A 20744-nucleotide genomic window follows, 5' to 3' on the forward strand; every position below is an offset into this window, starting at 1 on the left:
GTTGCGTTTGTCAGGCGTAGGGCAGCGGTCAGCCCAGGTTCCATCACCCTAGAGCTCGTCCGATATTTTGTATTACTTTGCTTGTCCCTTGCTATCCCTAGCCATTGGGATTCATGACAGTATAGCCGGCCCACAAAGTGTTAATTGTTTGGGCTGAAGCAGGAGAAAAAGAAGTGTTTAAGGGAAATTTTTTTTTTTTTTTCCTTCAGAGTTTTGCTGCCTAGCCCTTAATTGCTGTCTAGCTGCTTCTTACCTCCTCTTAACCCTTGAATGGCTCTGATATTAGCTGTTTAACATGGATGTCCAGAGTTTGGCTTCCAGCCTGAGTAATCTCGCGGCAAAAGTTCAAAACATACAGGATTTTGTTGTTCACACTCCCATGTCTGAACCTAGAATTCCTATTCCAGAGTTCTTTTCTGGAGATATATCTACCTTCCTGAATTTCAGGAACAATTGTAAATTGTTTCTTTCTTTAAAATCTCGCTCCTCTGGAGACCCTGCTCAACAGGTCAAGATTGTAATATCTTTCCTGCGAGGCGACCCTCAGAATTGGGCATTTGCATTGGCACCAGGGGATCCTGCATTGCTCAATGTGGATGCGTTTTTTCTGGCATTGGGATTGCTCTATGAGGAACCCAACCTGGAGATTCAGGCTGAAAAGTCTTTATTAGCCCTCTCTCAGGGGTATGATGAAGCGGAAATATATTGTCAAAAATTTCGGAAATGGTCGGTGCTTACTCAGTGGAATGAGTGCGCCCTGGCTGCAAACTTCAGAAATGGTCTTTCCGAGGCCATTAAGGATATTATGGTGGGGTTCCCTACGCCTACAGGTCTGAATGAGTCGATGGCTATGGCCATTCAGATTGATCGGCGTTTACGGGAGCGCAAACCCGTGCACCAGTTGGCGGTGTCTTTTGAACAGGCACCTGAGACTATGCAATGTGATAGAATTCAGTCCAGAAGTGAACGGCAAAATTATAGGCGGAAAAATGGATTGTGTTTTTATTGTGGTGATTCAGCTCATGTTATATCAGCATGCTCTAAACGCACAAAAAGGGTTGATAAATCTTTTGCCATTGGTACTCTGCAGCCTAAGTTCATTTTGTCTGTGACTCTGATTTTTTCACTGTCTTCCATTTCCGTCGATGCCTATGTGGATTCGGGCGCTGCCCTGAGTCTTATGGATTGGTCATTTGCTAAACGCTGCGGTTTTAGTCTGGAACCTCTGGAAGTTCCTATTCCTCTGAAGGGAATTGACTCTACACCATTGGCTATGAATAAACCGCAGTATTGGACACAAGTGACCATGCGCATGACTCCCGTTCATCAGGAGGTGATTCGCTTCCTTGTACTGTATAATTTACATGATGTACTAGTGCTTGGTCTGCCATGGTTACAAACTCATAATCCTGTCCTGGACTGGAAAACAATGTCTGTGTTAAGCTGGGGATGTCAGGGGGTTCATGATTATGCACCTCCGATTTCAATCGCTTCATCTACTCCTTCTGAGATCCCTGCGTTTTTGTCTGACTATAGGGATGTTTTTGAGGAGCCTAAGCTCAATTCGCTCCCTCCGCATAGAGATTGTGACTGTGCTATAGAATTGATTCCTGGCAGTAAGTTCCCTAAGGGTCGTTTATTTAATCTGTCACTGCCAGAGCATACTGCTATGCGGAATTATATTAAGGAGTCCTTGGAAAAGGGACATATTCGTCCATCTTCGTCCCCTCTGGGAGCAGGTTTTTTTTTCGTGGCAAAAAAAGATGGTTCCCTGAGGCCTTGTATAGATTATCGCCTTCTGAATAAGATTACAGTCAAGTATCAGTATCCATTGCCATTATTGACTGATTTGTTTGCTCGCATTAAGGGGGCTAGGTGGTTCACTAAGATAGATCTTCGCGGTGCGTATAATCTGGTGCGGATAAAACAGGGTGATGAGTGGAAAACCGCATTTAATACGCCTGAGGGCCATTTTGAGTATTTGGTAATGCCTTTTGGACTCTCCAATGCTCCGTCAGTCTTTCAGTCCTTTATGCACAATATTTTCCGTGAATATCTGGATAAGTTTATGATTGTGTATTTGGATGACATTTTGGTGTTTTCTGATGACTGGGAGTCTCATGTTCTACAGGTCAGGAAGGTGTTTCAGGTTCTGCGGGCCAATTCTCTGTTTGTGAAGGGCTCAAAGTGTCTCTTCGGAGTCCAGAAGATTTCTTTTTTGGGGTACATTTTTTCTCCTTCTACTATTGAGATGGATCCCGTCAAGGTTCAGGCGATTTGTGACTGGACACAACCTACATCTGTTAAGAGCCTTCAGAAGTTCTTGGGGTTTGCTAATTTTTATCGTCGGTTCATTGCTAATTTTTCCAGTATTGTTAAACCTTTGACTGATTTGACTAAAAAGGGTGCTGATGTTGCTGATTGGTCTCCTGCGGCCGTGGAGGCCTTTCAGGAACTTAAGCGCCGGTTTTCTTCTGCTCCTGTGTTGTGTCAACCAGATGTTTCACTTCCTTTTCAGGTTGAGGTTGATGCTTCCGAGATTGGAGCGGGGGCGGTTTTGTCACAGAGAAGTTCTAATGGCTCGGTGATGAAGCCATGTGCATTCTTCTCTAGAAAATTCTCGCCCGCCGAGCGCAATTATGATGTGGGTAATCGGGAGCTTTTGGCCATGAAGTGGGCATTTGAGGAGTGGCGTCATTGGCTTGAGGGTGCTAAACATCGTGTGGTGGTCTTGACTGATCACAAGAATCTCATTTACCTTGAGTCTGCCAGGCGTTTGAATCCTAGACAGGCTCGTTGGTCGTTGTTTTTTTCTCGTTTCAATTTCGTGGTTTCATACCTGCCAGGTTCAAAGAATGTGAAGGCAGATGCTCTTTCCAGGAGTTTTGTGCCTGACTCTCCTGGAGACTCTGGGCCTACTGGTATCCTTAGGGATGGGGTAATATTGTCCGCCGTATCCCCAGACTTGCGACGTGCATTGCAGGAATTTCAGGTGGATAAACCGGATCGTTGTCCACCAGAAAGACTGTTTGTTCCGGATGATTGGACCAGTAGAGTCATCTCCGAGGTCCATTCTTCTGTGTTGGCTGGTCATCCTGGAATATTTGGTACTAGAGACTTGGTGGCCAGGTCTTTTTGGTGGCCTTCCTTGTCTAGGGATGTGCGTACCTTTGTGCAGTCTTGTGAAGTGTGTGCTCGAGCTAAGCCTTGCTGTTCTCGGGCCAGTGGGTTGTTGTTATCCTTGCCCATCCCGAAGAGGCCTTGGACGCACATTTCCATGGATTTTATTTCTGATCTCCCGGTTTCACAGAAAATGTCCGTTATCTGGGTTGTGTGTGACCGCTTTTCTAAGATGGTTCATTTGGTGCCCTTGCCTAAGTTGCCTTCCTCCTCTGAGTTGGTCCCTTTATTTTTTCAGAACGTGGTTCGTTTGCATGGGATTCCGGAGAATATCGTTTCTGACAGGGGATCCCAGTTTGTGTCTAGATTTTGGCGGACGTTTTGTGCCAAGATGGGCATTGATTTGTCTTTCTCGTCTGCATTCCATCCTCAGACGAATGGCCAGACGGAGCGAACTAATCAGACCTTGGAAACTTATTTGAGGTGTTTTGTTTCTGCTGATCAAGATGACTGGGTTGCTTTTTTGCCACTGGCCGAATTTGCTCTTAATAATCGGGCTAGTTCTGCCACGTTGGTCTCTCCTTTTTTTTGTAATTCGGGGTTTCATCCTCGTTTTTCCTCTGGTCAGGTGGAGTCTTCGGATTGTCCTGGAGTGGACGTGGTGGTGGACAGGCTGCATCAGATTTGGAACCAGGTGGTGGACAATTTGAAGTTATCTCAGGAGAAGACTCAGCAGTTTGCTAATCGCCGTCGCCGCGTGGGTCCCCGACTTCTTGTTGGGGATTTGGTGTGGTTGTCTTCTCGTTTTGTCCCTATGAAGGTCTCTTCTCCTAAGTTCAAGCCTCGGTTCATCGGTCCTTATAGGATCTCGGAGATTCTTAACCCTGTATCTTTTCGTTTGGATCTCCCAGCATCGTTTGCTATTCATAATGTGTTCCATCGGTCGTTGTTGCGGAGGTATGAGGTGCCCGTTGTTCCTTCGGTTGAGCCTCCTGCTCCGGTGCTGGTGGAGGGAGAATTGGAGTATGTTGTTGAGATCTTGGATTCTCGTGTTTCCAGACGCAAACCCCAGTATTTGGTTAAGTGGAAGGGTTATGGTCAGGAGGATAATTCCTGGGTGGTCGCCTCCGATGTTCATGCGACTGATTTGGTCCGCGCCTTCCATAGAGCTCACCCTGATCGCCCTGGGGGTTCTCGTGAGGGTTCGGTGACCCCTCCTCAAGGGGGGGGTACTGTTGTGGATTCTGTTTGTGGGCTCCCTTTGGTGGTTACTGCTGGTACTGGGTGACTTTGGTGGGTTGCGGCCTTTGGTTTCCACCTGTCCATCAGAGGCTGGGTGTTTCCTATTTTACCTGGCCTTTCTGTCATTCCCTTGCCGGCTATCAATGTATTCAGATGTGCTCTGTTTGGTTCCTGCCTACCTGCTCCCAGATCTTTCAGGATAAGCTAAGTGCTGATTTTCAGTTGTTGGTTTTTTTGTCCAGCTTGCTTATTATGTCTCTATGCTAGCTGGTAGCTCTAGTGGACTGAGGTTCTCCCCATGTGCCATGAGTTGGCACATGGGTTCTTGTAATCTCAGGATGGTTTTTTGATTAGGGTTTTTTGCTGACCGCTCAGACCCCTTTTGTATCGTTCTGCTTTCTAGTTTACAGCGGGCCTCAATTTGCTGAACCTATATATATCATCTCTATGTGTGTGCCTTCCTCTCATTTCACCGTCAATACATGTGGGGGGCAACTATACCTTTTGGGGTTCATTCCTCTGGAGGCAAGTGAGGTCTTTATTTTCTCTGCAGTACTAGTTAGCTCTTAGGCTGGTGCGTGGCGTCTAGAACCAACGTAGGCACGCTCCCTGGCTATCTCTAGTTGCGTTTGTCAGGCGTAGGGCAGCGGTCAGCCCAGGTTCCATCACCCTAGAGCTCGTCCGATATTTTGTATTACTTTGCTTGTCCCTTGCTATCCCTAGCCATTGGGATTCATGACAGATTTCCACTGTCCAACACCAGCTTTTTTTTGCAGGGACAGTGGAGGCTATATTTTTGTGCATCAGCTCTGTAGCTTATTAGGCTGCCTTATAATGCTCCCTGATAGCTGCATTTCTGTTTGCACGCTGCTGTGCAAACCAACTGCTTTTTTAAAAGCAAAAATCCTGTTGCTCCTTTCTGCACAGTTATCTTGTTTATTTGTCCACACTTTTGTGTGCAGCAGTCCTTTTTATTGCTGCCATACTTGTCCTGAGATCATTGTAGGGAGATTGAAATTGTACTACAGTCCTTGTATTTTTTCAGATATTTTCCAGCCACTTTCTGCCACTTACATTGTGTTGTTTTATACACTGGGCCTGAGTTTTAGTTCAGTCTCCAAAAAAAAAGTGAGATTTAAATTCTCACAAAGTGGATATACTTCAGTCCTGTTAGTTTGTCGTATATCAGCCAGCCACTTTCTGCCACTTACATTGTGTTGTTTTATGCACAGGGCCTGAGTTTTGGTTCAGTCTCCCAAAAAAAAGGGAGACTTAAATTCTCAACAAGTTTATATACACCTTCTACCTTGTTTTACAGTACCATATAACGGTTGTTATTTTGGTTAGATTTTCCAAAAAATGAGGAAGTCTGGTGGAAGAGCCTGTGGGCGGTGGTTGCCAGCTGGTACTGATGGTGGTGGTGGTGGTGGTGCATCTGGTGGTAGTGACAAAAGCACAATAGCACCTAAAGCTGGAGGTGTTGAGCCAGATTTCAAATTATTTTGCCCCACCTTCCCCTGCTGACACGTTGCTTGCCTGAAAAATGTCTTGCTTTTGGCCTCCTCTTACTGACGCAATAATCGTCCAATTTCACCCGACCCCACTTTTGACAAAGTCGGGTTTCGCGAAACCCAACTCGATCCGAAAAAAGTAAAAGTCGCTTAACTCTAGTAACAACCATTTCAATCTTAATAGTGACAAGTGATCAGTAGATAAAATCCAAGTGTAACTTAATCCTATACTATCTGACAGTCTTGAAAGATCATTTTTCAAATCAGAGACATTTTTTTTTCTTATACACATGAATTTTTAACTCAGATTTTTTTTATGATGTATATTGTGTTTTGGACATTTATAAAATGTTTGTTGAGAAACGGTTAATGTTCCTTAGATTTTGTGGATGCCCTGAGAATCACAAACCAGGCCAACAATCAAGGGAGAAAGTTTAGACAGCAAAATACATCAATTTCCTGAAACTGACATACACTTGGCAGCTAGAAGAAAAATACTCAAAGATGTACTTAAATAGAAATACCATAGAACTGAAACAAGAGAATGAAGCATACCTAGTGTATTTGTTTTTATTATTTTAAGACTATTTATAGACCCCACCAAATGCAGCACGACAGCCTTTTCCGTACCAGTGCAGCTTTATGAAATTGTTCATTTACATTCATTTACTCTGTAGAAGTGATTATTGATTCGCTCACATTTTTATAACTCATCTCTTTTTGCTTTCATGTTTAGACAAGAGAGACTTTTTTCATATTTCTTCAATCAAAATCTATTCCCACATCTGAATTAATAATCAAAATTGATAACTTCCCCCTTCTCCCTAAATCCACTGCTTATAGGTAACATTTGACTCAGCTCTTTGATTTCAATCTCCACTTTCCGGAGGAGATTGCGGCAATACCCTCCTCTAAGATCTATCAGATATGAAAGTCTTTAACCTTTAATTTTTTTTCTTTTCTTATGAGTGTCCACCAATGAATTAAAAAATGCATCCAACATACTCTACATAACAAAGTATAGTATTCTCACCTTTTCAAGCTGCAGAAAATGAAAAGCGAAATATACTTTAATTTGGTATTTTTTCTGACATCTGCAGTCAGGCAACGATTGTGGGTCAGTACACATGAAACCTTTCGGTCTTGCTACCAAAATCATCATGTTTTATTTAGCCATATAGAAACCTGTGTCCAAAATAGTTCCATCTACATACACAACTTATACCCATCATTTCCTTTTCTTTACTATACCAATCAGCTTGTACATTGGAATTAAAAACTAAAGGAATAGCTGGAAAGGACCTATAGAAAGACTTTGTCATAATAAACATCATGAAATTCTGCTGGTCTGGCACTGTATCCATTAGAACGTTACTCACACACTCTGTAACATGGTCTATAAACTACTACTTCTTTAAAAAGGGGTCATATTGCCTGCCTTTATTTTTGTAGGCCTCCCTAGAAGTAATACATCATATAACGGAAACTCAAATTTCATAAAAAATTCATACATTTATATATACATGATAAATATTTTATTGATAATCGCAACTACACAAAAAAAATCTAAAAGAGTACAGTAAAAACAAGCAACAGTGAAAGCAAGAGGAGGCCAATGAGAGACACAGAATTATTAAAATAAGATTAAAATACTAATGATAAGCCACAAGATTGAAGAATACTACTAAGGAGTAATGATTACAGGAATGTATAGGCACAAATGTGGCTCTGTATAAAGCAACTGATATCTGGCTATATAGGTAAGCTAGGTCAAAGGGGTAAGGTTTCTCATTGCGGAGAGTGACATACCAGCTCTGGCTTGTCAAGGTAAGGAGACTTATTCGCCTTGCAATGCTCCTCTGGGAAATTTAATATGCAAATTGCCTCTTCAGAGAAAAAGAGGACTTGAACTCTATAGCGCCATCTGTTGGAAGTAGCAATCCTACAAGTCACAATCAACCCTTTAACGAGTCTTGCAATATGACTTATCCTAATATTGCAAGAGCCGTTAAAGGTGGCATTATAGAGTTCAAGTCCTCTTTTTCTCTGAAGAGGCAATTTGCATATATGGGCAAGCTAAACATTTTAGAAATGACTACATTTACTGCTGCCATCCCAGCTAAATAGGAATCGGCACTGAAAATATCTTGATTTGCTGTAAGGAACATCTATATATATATAAGAGGCATTGTGATTACTCGCTAATCCCGCTCCCTGCACAGTAGCGCCGCCCCCACCACATCACCACACACAATCCCGCCCCCACCACATTACCACACACAATCCACATCACATCACTACACACAATCAAGCCCCCCAAAAAATCCTGCCCCCCCATCACCACACATAATACCGTCCCTCACATCAAAACACATAATCCCGCCCCTTCAACACATCACCACACATAATCCTACCCCCCAACACATCACCACACAATTCCGCCCCCAACACATCACCACACATAATCCCGCCCCCCACCCCATTACCACACATAATCCCACCACCCCACCACATTACTACACATAATCCCGCCCCCCCACCACATTACCACAGATAATCCCGCCCCCCACCACATTACCACACATAATCCCGCCCCCCACCACATTACCACACAAAATCCCACCCCCCCACCATATTACCACACATAATACCGCCCCCCACCACATTACCACACATAATCCCGCCCCCCACCACATCACCACACATAATCCCGCCCACCCACCACTTCACCACACATAATCCTGCCCCCCCACCCCATTACCACAGATAATCCCGCCCCCCACCACATCACAACACATAATCCTGAGCCCCAAACACATCACCACACATAATCCCGCCCCCCACCACATCACCACACCACCACACATAATACCGCCCCCCAACGATCACCACACATAATCCCGCCCCCCCACCCCATTACCACAGATAATCCCATCTTCCACCCCATTACCACAGATAATCCCGCCCCCCACCACATTACCACACATAATCCCACCCTCACCACATTACCACACATAATCCTGCCCCCCACCCCATTACCACAGATAATCCCGCCCCCCACCACATTACCACAGATAATCCTGCCCCCCACCACATTACCACACATAATCCCGCCCTCACCACATTACCACACATAATCCCACCCCCCCACCACATTACCACACATAATCCTGCCCCCACCACATTACCACAGATAATCCTGCCCCCACCACATTACCACTTACCACACACAATCCCACCCCCACCACATTAGTACATATAATCCCACCCCCCACCACATTACCGCACATAATCCCGCCCCCTCACCACATTACTACAGATAATCCCGCCCCCCACCACATTACAACACATAATCCAGCCCCCACCACATTACCACTCATAATCCCGCCCCCCACCACATTACCACACATAATCCCACCCCCCACCACATTACTACAGATAATCCCGCCCCCCGCTACATTACCAAACATAATCCCGCCTGCTACCACATTACCACAGATAATCCCGCCCCCCCACCACATTACCACAAATAATCCCGCCCCCCCACCACATTACCACACATAATACCGCCCCCCACCACATTGCCGCTCATAATCCCGCCCCCCACCACATTACCGCACATAATCCGGCCCCCCACCACATTACTACAGATAATCCCACCCCCCACCACATTACAACACATAATCCAGCCCCCCCACCACATTACCACACATAATCCCGCCCCCTGCCACATTACCACACATAATCCCGCCAGCAACTACATCACCACACATAATCCCGCCCGCCCACCACATCACCACACATAATCCCGCCCACCCACCACATCACCACAAATAATCCCTCCCCCACCACATCACCACACATAATCCCGCGCCCCCATCCCATCACCACACATAATCCTGCCCCCCCACCCCATCACCACACATAATCCTGCCCCCCCACCCCATCACCACAAATAATCCCGCCCCCCACCACATCACCACACATAATCCCACCCCCCACCACATCACCACACATAATCCCCCCCTCACCACATCACCACACATAATCCCACCCCCCACCACATCACCACACATAATCCTGCCTCCCACCACATTAGTGCACATAATCCCGCCACCCACCACATTACCACACATAATTCCGCCCACCACCACATTACCACACATAATCCCACCCCCTTATGACATCACCACACATAATCCCACCCCCACCACATCACCACAAATAATTCCACGCCCCACCACATCACCACTCCTAATCCCGCCCCCCTTAACACATCACCACACATAATCCTGCCCCCCACCCCATTACCACACATAATCCCGCCCCCCACCATATTACCACACATAACACCCGCCCCCCATTATATCACAACACATAATACCGCCCCCCCACCACATCACTACACATAATCCCACCCCCCCAACACATCACCACACATAATCCCGCCCCTTCACCCCATTACCACACATAATCCCACCCCCCACCACATCACCACACATAATCCTGCCCCCAACACATCACCACACATAATACCACCTCCCCACCCCATTACCACACATAATCCCGCCCCTCACCCCAATACTACACATAATCCTGCCCCCACCACATTACCACACATAATCCCACCCCCAACACTTCACCACACATAATCCCGCCCCCCACCACATTACCACAAATAAGCCCGCCCCCCCACCACATCACCACACATAATACCGCCCCCCACCACATCACCACACATAATCCCACCCCTTCACCACATTACCACACATAATCCCACCCCCCTACCACATCACCACACATAATACCGCCCCCCCACCACATCACCACACATAATCCCGCCCCCCCACCCCATTACCACACATAATCCCACCCCACCCCATTACCACACATAATCCCACCCCCCCACCACATTACCACACATAATCCTGCACCCAACACTTCACCACACTATTGTTATTAACTTCATTGTAAGTTAAATTATCACCTGCGTAAGCGCTATTGAATATTGTCATTATTTACTTTAGTTTAATCACCAGCAGCGTTAATTAGATAGCAATGAGCATGCCGAGCGTTAGCTGGCTGGAAACATCTAGTATAGCATAAGTGAAATAAATATTTATGCTAGTCATGCAATGACGGAACCAGAGTTGAGTGACTTTTACTTTTTTCGAATTGAGTCGGGTTTCGCGAAACCCGACTTTGTGAAAAGTCGAGTCGAGTGAAATCAGCTGATTATTGTGAAAAGTCGGGGGCCAACTGAAACGCGAAACCCAATGCAAGTCAATGGGGAATCAAAGTCGGCAGTGAGTGGAAGACAGGAAAACACCTACAGTGCCCATTTTAATGCCAAAAACATCAATTCTTATTACTTAAGCTTGTCAGTCTTAATTTACTTTATAATAATAGTTAGGCATTGAAAACTGGGGGTCATTTGGCTAAAGTTGTGGTGGGGTAGGGCTGGCTCAAGATTTTTATGGGCCCAGGAAACGCGGAATACGTCACGGCAGGGGAGCAGGGAGAGGTAAGTATTTAAACTTTGCAAGTGCTGTGATCCTGAGCAAGCTGGGGGTGCCCACTCGTTGGCACTGGCACAGGGCCCCTCATAGTACGGCAGTGTGTTTGATGGCGGGTGGAGCCTCCCACTGGCAGAGACACTTTTGCATACTATGAGGGGCCCTCTGCCAGTGACGTCGCCAACGAGTATGCCCACCCACCTGATGAAGGAACCTGCACTTTCATCTGCACCTTCCTCTTTGTCCCCGTGTAAGGTGGTATAGTATGAGGGAAGGGGAACCTGACTTTCAGCAGGGTCAGATTCTGGCTGTGTAGAGTGCAAGGGGAATGTAGTGGTCTGGGTCAATGTACCAGCAGACTCATCTAGCAGTGGCTGGGCAATGGGCAGGATGAGGAGGAAACACAGATATAGGCCCAAATAATAAAGTAGGCTAAATGCAGTTCAAATGTAGTAACAGGACTAAACAGGTGGCATTGCTTTGTTCAGTGGAGGAAAACTGTAATGAGTGGCAGACACAGTTAGTAGGCCCAAATAATAAAGTAGGCTAAATGCAGTTCAAATGTGGTAACAAGACTAAACAGGTGGCATTGCTTTGTTCAGTGGAGGAAAACTGTAATGAGTGGCAGACACAGTTAGTAGGCCCAAATAATAAAGTAGGCTAAATGCAGTTCAAATGTGGTAACAGGACTAAACAGGTGGCATTGCTTTGTTCAGTGGAGGAAAACTGTAATGAGTGGCAGACACAGTTAGTAGGCCCAAATAATAAAGTGGGCTAAATGTCTGCCAAAAAATTGTTCATAAATAAACAGGCGACATTGCTGTGCGCAGTGTTGGAAAATTGTAATGAGTAGCAGACTAAGTTAGTAGGCCTAAATAATAAAGTGGGCTAAATGTCTGCCAAAAAAATTGTTCATAAATAAACAGGTGGCATAGCTAGGTACAGGGGTGGGCTCTTCTGCTGAGTAGGTTGGCTGCATCGGTATTATTTGCACCTGTGTTGTTTGCTATCTTTACTTGGGCCTGGTGCACCCTGGGTAGTGCAATTGTTGGAGGCCTTGAACAGGTAAGCATGCCTGTGTTCTGGTGTTTTTTTGTTTAGTTTAGTGGAGGTTTTCCTCCAATGGTGTTTTTTTAGAGTAGGACTGCCAAGATACAAGGACCCTTGACGTGGGTTGGCAGCTTCAATATTGTGGCCATAATATCAACCAATACCTTGCATACATTGTTATGTTTTTGGTGCACTGTACATTTTTCCAGGGTGCGCCTGGGCCCTAGATGGCTCTGTACACTGTGGCCTCTGTTCACACAGGATGCATCATGGTTAGCCCGCTATATTTATGGCGTCATTAATAGGCTTTTCACCATATACTTTGCAGTCCTGTGTGAACATGCCACATACAGACTATTTTTTTGCATGGGTGCTCCAAGCAGCCAATTCCTGATTGTAGGTTGGCTGCATCGGTATTATTTGCACCTGTGTTGTTTGCTATCTTTACTTGGGCCTGGTGCACCCTGGGTAGTGCAATTGTTGGAGGCCTTGAACAGGTAAGCATGCCTGTGTTCTGGTGTTTTTTTGTTTAGTTTAGTGGAGGTTTTCCTCCAATGGTGTTTTTTTAGATTAGGACTGCCAAGATACAAGGACCCTTGATGTGGGTTGGCAGCTTCAATATTGTGGCCATAATATCAACCAATACCTTGCATACATTGTTATGTTTTTGGTGCACTGTACATTTTTCCAGGGTGCGCCTGGGCCCTAGATGGCTCTGTACACTGTGGCCTCTGTTCACACAGGATGCATCATGGTTAGCCCGCTATATTTATGGCGTCATTAATAGGCTTTTCACCATATACTTTGCAGTCCTGTGTGAACATGCCACATACAGACTATTTTTTTGCATGGGTGCTCCAAGCAGCCAATTCCTGATTGTAGGTTGGCTGCATCGGTATTATTTGCACCTGTGTTGTTTGCTATCTTTACTTGGGCCTGGTGCACCCTGGGTAGTGCAATTGTTGGAGGCCTTGAACAGGTAAGCATGCCTGTGTTCTGGTGTTTTTTTGTTTAGTTTAGTGGAGGTTTTCCTCCAATGGTGTTTTTTTAGATTAGGACTGCCAAGATACAAGGACCCTTGACGTGGGTTGGCAGCTTCAATATTGTGGCCATAATATCAACCAATACCTTGCATACATTGTTATGTTTTTGGTGCACTGTACATTTTTCCAGGGTGCGCCTGGGCCCTAGATGGCTCTGTACACTGTGGCCTCTGTTCACACAGGATGCATCATGGTTAGCCCGCTATATTTATGGCGTCATTAATAGGCTTTTCACCATATACTTTGCAGTCCTGTGTGAACATGCCACATACAGACTATTTTTTTGCATGGGTGCTCCAAGCAGCCAATTCCTGATTGTAGGTTGGCTGCATCGGTATTATTTGCACCTGTGTTGTTTGCTATCTTTACTTGGGCCTGGTGCACCCTGGGTAGTGCAATTGTTGGAGGCCTTGAACAGGTAAGCATGCCTGTGTTCTGGTGTTTTTTTGTTTAGTTTAGTGGAGGTTTTCCTCCAATGGTGTTTTTTTAGATTAGGACTGCCAAGATACAAGGACCCTTGACGTGGGTTGGCAGCTTCAATATTGTGGCCATAATATCAACCAATACCTTGCATACATTGTTATGTTTTTGGTGCACTGTACATTTTTCCAGGGTGCGCCTGGGCCCTAGATGGCTCTGTACACTGTGGCCTCTGTTTACACAGGATGCATCATGGTTAGCCCGCTATATTTATGGCGTCATTAATAGGCTTTTCACCATATACTTTGCAGTCCTGTGTGAACATGCCACATACAGACTATTTTTTTGCATGGGTGCTCCAAGCAGCCAATTCCTGATTGTAGGTTGGCTGCATCGGTATTATTTGCACCTGTGTTGTTTGCTATCTTTACTTGGGCCTGGTGCACCCTGGGTAGTGCAATTGTTGGAGGCCTTGAACAGGTAAGCATGCCTGTGTTCTGGTGTTTTTTTGTTTAGTTTAGTGGAGGTTTTCCTCCAATGGTGTTTCTTCTGCTGAGTAGCAGACAGTGGTAGTAGGCACAAAGTATTAACTGGTCTAAATGGAGGCCAGGGCCCCTGTATATTTTAGCTATCATCTATCATTTCAACAAATGTGTATTGGAAGTGCCATTGAAGGATTTAACAGCACAGACTACACAGTGGTGGAGCAGGGAGAGGTAAGTATTGCAAGTGGTAGAGCACTGTTCGAGCTGGGGGGGAACACTCTCTAGTGGGCGGCAGTACTGGCACAGGGCCCCTCATATTACGACGGTGTGTCTGATGTTGGTTGTGCACCACCACAGTCAGAAACACTTCATTGTACTATGAGGGACCCTGTGCCAGTGCCATTGCCCAAGAGTGGGCCCACCCACCTGTCCAGGCAAACTGCACTTGCATGGGTGCTTGCGCCAGGTGGTGACCACGGCCCTGTGGGGGGAGTCAGCCCATTTAGGGAGGTATAAAAATGGCCTATGGTGGACATTCAGCAGCTGCAAATGGAGGAATTGGAGAAGTCAGTAAGAGGAGGCCAAAAGCAAGACATTTTTAAGGCAAGCTACGTGTCAGCAGGGGAAGGTGGGGCCAAATAATTTGAAAGCCATGATTGGTTCATTTTAATGAAGGTTAGATCATCAACATTTTGGGTAGCCAAACGTGTCCTTTTTTCGGTCAGTATTGAACCAGCAGCACTGAATACTCTTTCTGATAGCACACTAGCAGCAGGGCATGTGAGCTCCTGTAATGCATATTCTGCCAATTCAGGCCAGGTGTCTATTTTAGATGCCCAGTAATCAAAGGGGAATGACCTGTGAGGGAGAACATCGATAAGGCAGAAAAGTAGTTCGTAACCATACTGGAAAAATGCTGTCTCCTGTCACTTTGAATCGATGCAGCAGTACCTGTCGTGTCAGCGGTTGTTGCAAAATCACTCCACAACTTGGTCATAAAACCCCTCTGTCCAACGCCACTTCTGATTTGTGCATCTCTAACACCTCTGCCATGTTGCCCACTATGGCTCGTGTGAGAACCATCACCGCCGCTGTTTGCTGGGAATGCCTGAACCAAACGGTCTACAAGAGTTGCTTGTTTGGTAGCCAATATTTGGTCAAGGTTCTCATGTGGCATGATATTTTGTAATTTTCCTTTATATCGTGGATCCAGGAGGCAGGCCAACCAGTAATCGTCATCGGTCATCATTTTGATAATGCGGGGGTCCCTTTTGGGCCAATGTTCCAGGTGTCAATTCACTGCTTGTGCTGGGTTGAGGAGCACTTTCATGCAAATCAACATCACTTGTGTCCCACAAAATCCCTGTACCTGACCTTGCAACGCCACCAGTCTCTATTGCCCCCTGAGAAGCATCCTCCTCCCATAAATATTCATCCCCATCATCCTCCTCCTCTTCGTCTGCCACCTTGTCCAGGAGATTTCCCTGAGCTGACAATGGCTGACTGTCATCAAGGCTTCCTTACTCTTCGCTGCAGACGCCTGCTCCTTAATGTGCGTCAAACTTTTCATCAGCAGACACATTAGTGGGATGCTCATGCTTATGATGGCGTCGTCTGCACTTACCAGCCGTGTGCATTCCTCAAAACACTGAAGGACTTTACAGAGGTCTTGTAGCTTCGACCACTGCACACCAGACAACTCCATGTCTGCCATCCAAGTGCCTGCCCGTGTATGTGTATCCTCCCACAAATAAATTACAGCACGCCTCTGTTCGCACAGCCTCTGAAGCATGTGCAGGGTGGAGTTCAACCTTGTTGCAACGTCGATTATTAGATGGTGCTGGGGAAGATTCAGCGATCGCTGATGGTTCAGCATACGGCTGGAGTGTACGGGCGACTGGTGGATGTGCGAGCAAAGTCTTCGCACCTTCAGGAGCAGGGCTGGTAACCCCAGATAATTTTTCAGGAAGCACTGCACCACCCAGTTCAAGGTGTGAGCAAGGCAAGGTATGTGTTTCAGTTCTGAAAGGGCTATCGCAGCCATAAAATTCCTTCCGTTATCACTGACTACCTTGCCTGCCTCAAGATGTACACTGCCCAGCCATGACTGAGTTTCTTGCTGCAAGTACTTGGCCAGTACTTCCGCAGTGTGTCTGTTGTCGCCCAAACACTTCATTTGTAACACAGCCTGCTGACGCTTACCACTAGCTGTTTGATAATGGGACACCTCGTGTGCAACACTGGCAGCTGCGGATGGAGTGTTCGTGCGACTGCACTCTGTGGACGAGCTTTCGCTTCTGGAGGAGGAGGAGGAGGGGTGGCAAACGACTACAGCCAATTGTTTCCTAGACCGTGGGCTAGGCAGATCTGTCCCACTATGGCTGTCCCCTGTGGACCCTGCATCCACCACATTAATCCAGTGCGCCGTGATGGACAAGTAACGTCCCTTGCCATGCCTTCTGGTCCATGCATCTGTTGTGAGGTGCACCTTTCCACTAACTGATTGCCTCAGTGCATGGACAATGCGGTCTTTGACATGCTAGTGGAGAGCTGGGATGGCTTTTCTAGCAAAGAAGTGTCGACTGGGTAGGTCATAGCATGGTACTGCGTAGGCCATCAGGTCTTTGAAAGCTTCGCTTTCAACCAACCGGTAGGGCATCATCTCTAACGAGATTAGTCTAGCAATGTGACGTTCAAAACCCTGTGTACGCGGATGAGAGGATGAGTACTTTCTTTTCCTAATGAGTGTCTCTTGTAGGGTGAGCTGGACTGGAGAGCTGCATATGGTGGAACTAGCGGTGGTGGTGGTGGACATGGCGGATTGAGAGAGGGTTGGTGATGGTATTCTTGATGTTGGCCTACCAATAACCTTGTGATTCCCTGACTGCTTTGGCCTTGCGATGATACCTCCACATTTGCTGCTGGTTGTGTCCTAACCGGTGGGCTTACAGTGATGGAAGCAATGTATCATTGCTGACTACCTTCATTCTGAGCAGGTGCACCAACGGTACGTGAAGTTTGGTACTTAGTCCAGGCTTGCAAGTGCATGCTGGTTAAATGTCTACGCATGCACGTTGTATTTAAATTTTGAAGATTCTTCCCTCTGCTTAAGGTCTTTGAGCATTTCTTACAGATAACTTTTGACTGATCATTCGGATCTTGGTTAAAAAATTGCCACACTGCACTCTTTTCAGGCATTGCACACTGTGCTACTTTCACCAGATGGCCATGCTGTCCTAAAATTGTTTTTGTTTTTGACACATGTTTTTGGCTTGATACGGGCCTGCCAGGTGACAGCTGTTGCGATGTATATGGCTGCTGCTGATCATCCTCCTCCACTTCTGAGCTACTGGCAGCGGCACCCTCTACCCCCAATGGCTGCCAATCTGGGTCAACAACTGGGTCATCTATCACCTCCTCTTCAATGTCATGTGCACCTTCCTCTTTGTCACCGTGTAAGGTGCAACAGCATTCGGGACGGGGCACCATAGTCTCATCAGGGTCAGATTCTGGCTCAGTACACTGCGAGGGCAATGTAGTGATCTGAGTTAATGGAACAGCATAATAATCTAGCTGTGGCTGTGCATCAGTGCACTCCATGTCCGATTCATCTTGTAATGGGCAGTTAACAATTTCCCTTTCTAACCCAGGCACGGTATGTGTGAAGAGCTCCAAGGAGTAACCTGTGGTGTCGCCTGACGCATCCTTCTCTTTTGGTTTGGGTGAAGGACACAAGGAAACGTCTTGTTCCTGACCGGGAGCATCCACTGATGACTCGCTGCTTTTATATTTTGCACTTTCTGAAGAGGAGGCGAAAGAGCTAGAGGCTGAGTCAGCAAGGAAAGCCAAAACTTTTTCCTGCTGCTCCGGCTTTAAAAGCAGTTGTCCTACTCCAAGATAAGGGAGCCTTCGAGGCCTTGTGTAGCCAGACGATGACGCTGGCTCAACACCTCCAGCCTTAGGTGCTATTTTGCTTTTCCCACTAACACCAGATGCTCCACCACCACCACCACCATCAGTACCAGCTAGCAACCTACGCACAAGGCCTCTTCCACCGGACTTCCTCATTTTTGGGAAAATGTAACCAAAATAACAACTGTTATATGGTACTGTAAAACAAAGTAGAAGGTGTATATAAACTTGTTGAGAATTTAAATCTCCCTTTTTATTTTGGGGAGACTGAACCAAAACTCAGGCCCAGTGTATAACACAACACAATGTAAGTGGCAGGAAGTGGCTGGCTGATATACGACAAACTAACAGAACTGACGTATATCCACTTTGTGACAATTTGAATCTCCCTTTTTTTGGGGGGAGACTGCACCACAACTCAGGCCCAGTGTATAACGCAACACAATGTAAGTGGCAGAAAGTGGCTGGCTGATATACGACAAACTAACAGAACTGACATATATCCACTTTGTGACAATTTGAAACACCCTTTTTTGGAGGGGAGACTGCACCACAACTCAGGCCCAGTGAATAACACAACACAATGTAAGTGGCAGAACGTGGCTGGCTGATATACGACAAACTAACAGTACTGACGTATATCCATTTTGTGACAATTTGAATCTACCTTTTTTGGGGGGGAGACTTCACCACAACTCAGGCCCAGAGTATAGCACAACACAATGTAAGTAACAGAATGTGGCTGGCTGATATACAATAAACTAACAGAACTGACTTATATCCACTTTGTGACAATTTGAAACACCCTTTTTTTGGGGGGAGACTGCACCACAACTCAGGCCCAGTGTATAACAAAACACAATGTAAGTGGCAGAACGTGGCTGGCTAATATACGCAAACTAACAGAACTGACGTATATCCACTTTGTGACAATTTGAAACACCCTTTTTGGGGGGTTTTGGGGGGTGGACTGCACCAAAACTTAGGCCCAGTGTATAACAAAACAAGATGTAAGTGGCAGAACGTGGATGGCTGATATACGACAAACTAATAGAACTGACGTATATCCACTTTGTGACAATTTGAATCTCACTTTTTTGGGGGGGAGACTGCACCACAACTAAGGCCCAGTGTGTAACACAACACAATGTAAGTGGTAGAAAGTGGCTGGAAGATATCTGAAAAAATCCAAGGACTGTAGTACAATTTCAATCTCCCTACAATGATCTCAGGACAAGTATGGCAGCAACAAAAAGGACTGCTGCACACAAAAGTTTGGACAAATAAACAAGATAACTGCAGAAAGGAGCAACAGGATTTTTGTTTTTAAAGAAGCAGTTGGTTTGCACAGCAGCGTGCAAACAGCAATGCAGCTATCAGGGAGCCTTATAAGGCAGCCTAATAAGCTACAGAGCTGATGCACAAAAAAATAGCCTCCACTGTCCCTGCAAAAAAAGGTGGTGTTGGACAGTGGAAATCGCTACAGCACAAGTGGTTTGGGGATTAATCTTCCCTCCCTAACTATATCCCTTCTTCTGACGAAGCTGCAGCAACCTCTCCCTATGCTGAGATCAGCAGAAGTAAGATGATGGTCAGCGTGCACGCCCCTTTATAGCCCCTGTGACGCCGCAGAAAGCAAGCCAATCACTGTCATGCCCTTCTCTAAGATGGTGGGGACCGAGACCTATGTCATCACGCTGCCCACACTCTGCGTCCTCCTTTATTGGCTGAGAAATGGCGCTGAACGCGTCATACGAAATGCGACTTTGGCGCGAAGATCGCCGACCTCATGGCCGATCCCACGCTAGGATCGGGTCGGGTTTCATGAAACCCGACTTTGCCGAAAGTCGGCGATTTTTGAAATTGTCCGATCCGTTTTGCTCAACCCTAGTTGTTACTGTTTTGTGTAGATTGGAGATGATCAGTGTTGAGCGATACCGTCCGATACTTGAAAGTATCGGTATCGGAAAGTATCGGCTGATACCGGCAAAGTATCGGATCTCGCCGATACCGATACCCGATACCAATACAAGTCAATGGGACTCAAGTATTGGAAGGTATCCCTGATGGTTCCCAGGGTCTGAAGGAGAGGAAACTCTCCTTCAGGCCCTGGGATCCATATGAATGTGTAAAATAAAGAATTAAAATAAAAAATATTGATATACTCACCTCTCCGACGCAGCCTGGACATTACCGCTGTGAACCGGCGGGCTGCCGGTTACTACCAAGGCGCGTCAGAGGGTGAGTATATCCCTATTTTTTATTTTAATTCTTTATTTTTTACATGGATATGGATCCCAGGGCCTGAAGGAGAGTTTCCTCTCCTTCAGACCCTGGGAACCATACACTGGGAACTTCCAATTCCGATTCATAATACCACAAAAGTATCGGATCTCGGTATCGGAATTCCGATACCGCAAGTATCGGCCGATACCCGATACTTGC

The sequence above is a fragment of the Ranitomeya variabilis genome, chromosome 2 (genome assembly GCF_051348905.1).
Source record: "Ranitomeya variabilis isolate aRanVar5 chromosome 2, aRanVar5.hap1, whole genome shotgun sequence".
NCBI classification, from domain to species: Eukaryota; Metazoa; Chordata; class Amphibia; order Anura; family Dendrobatidae; genus Ranitomeya; species Ranitomeya variabilis.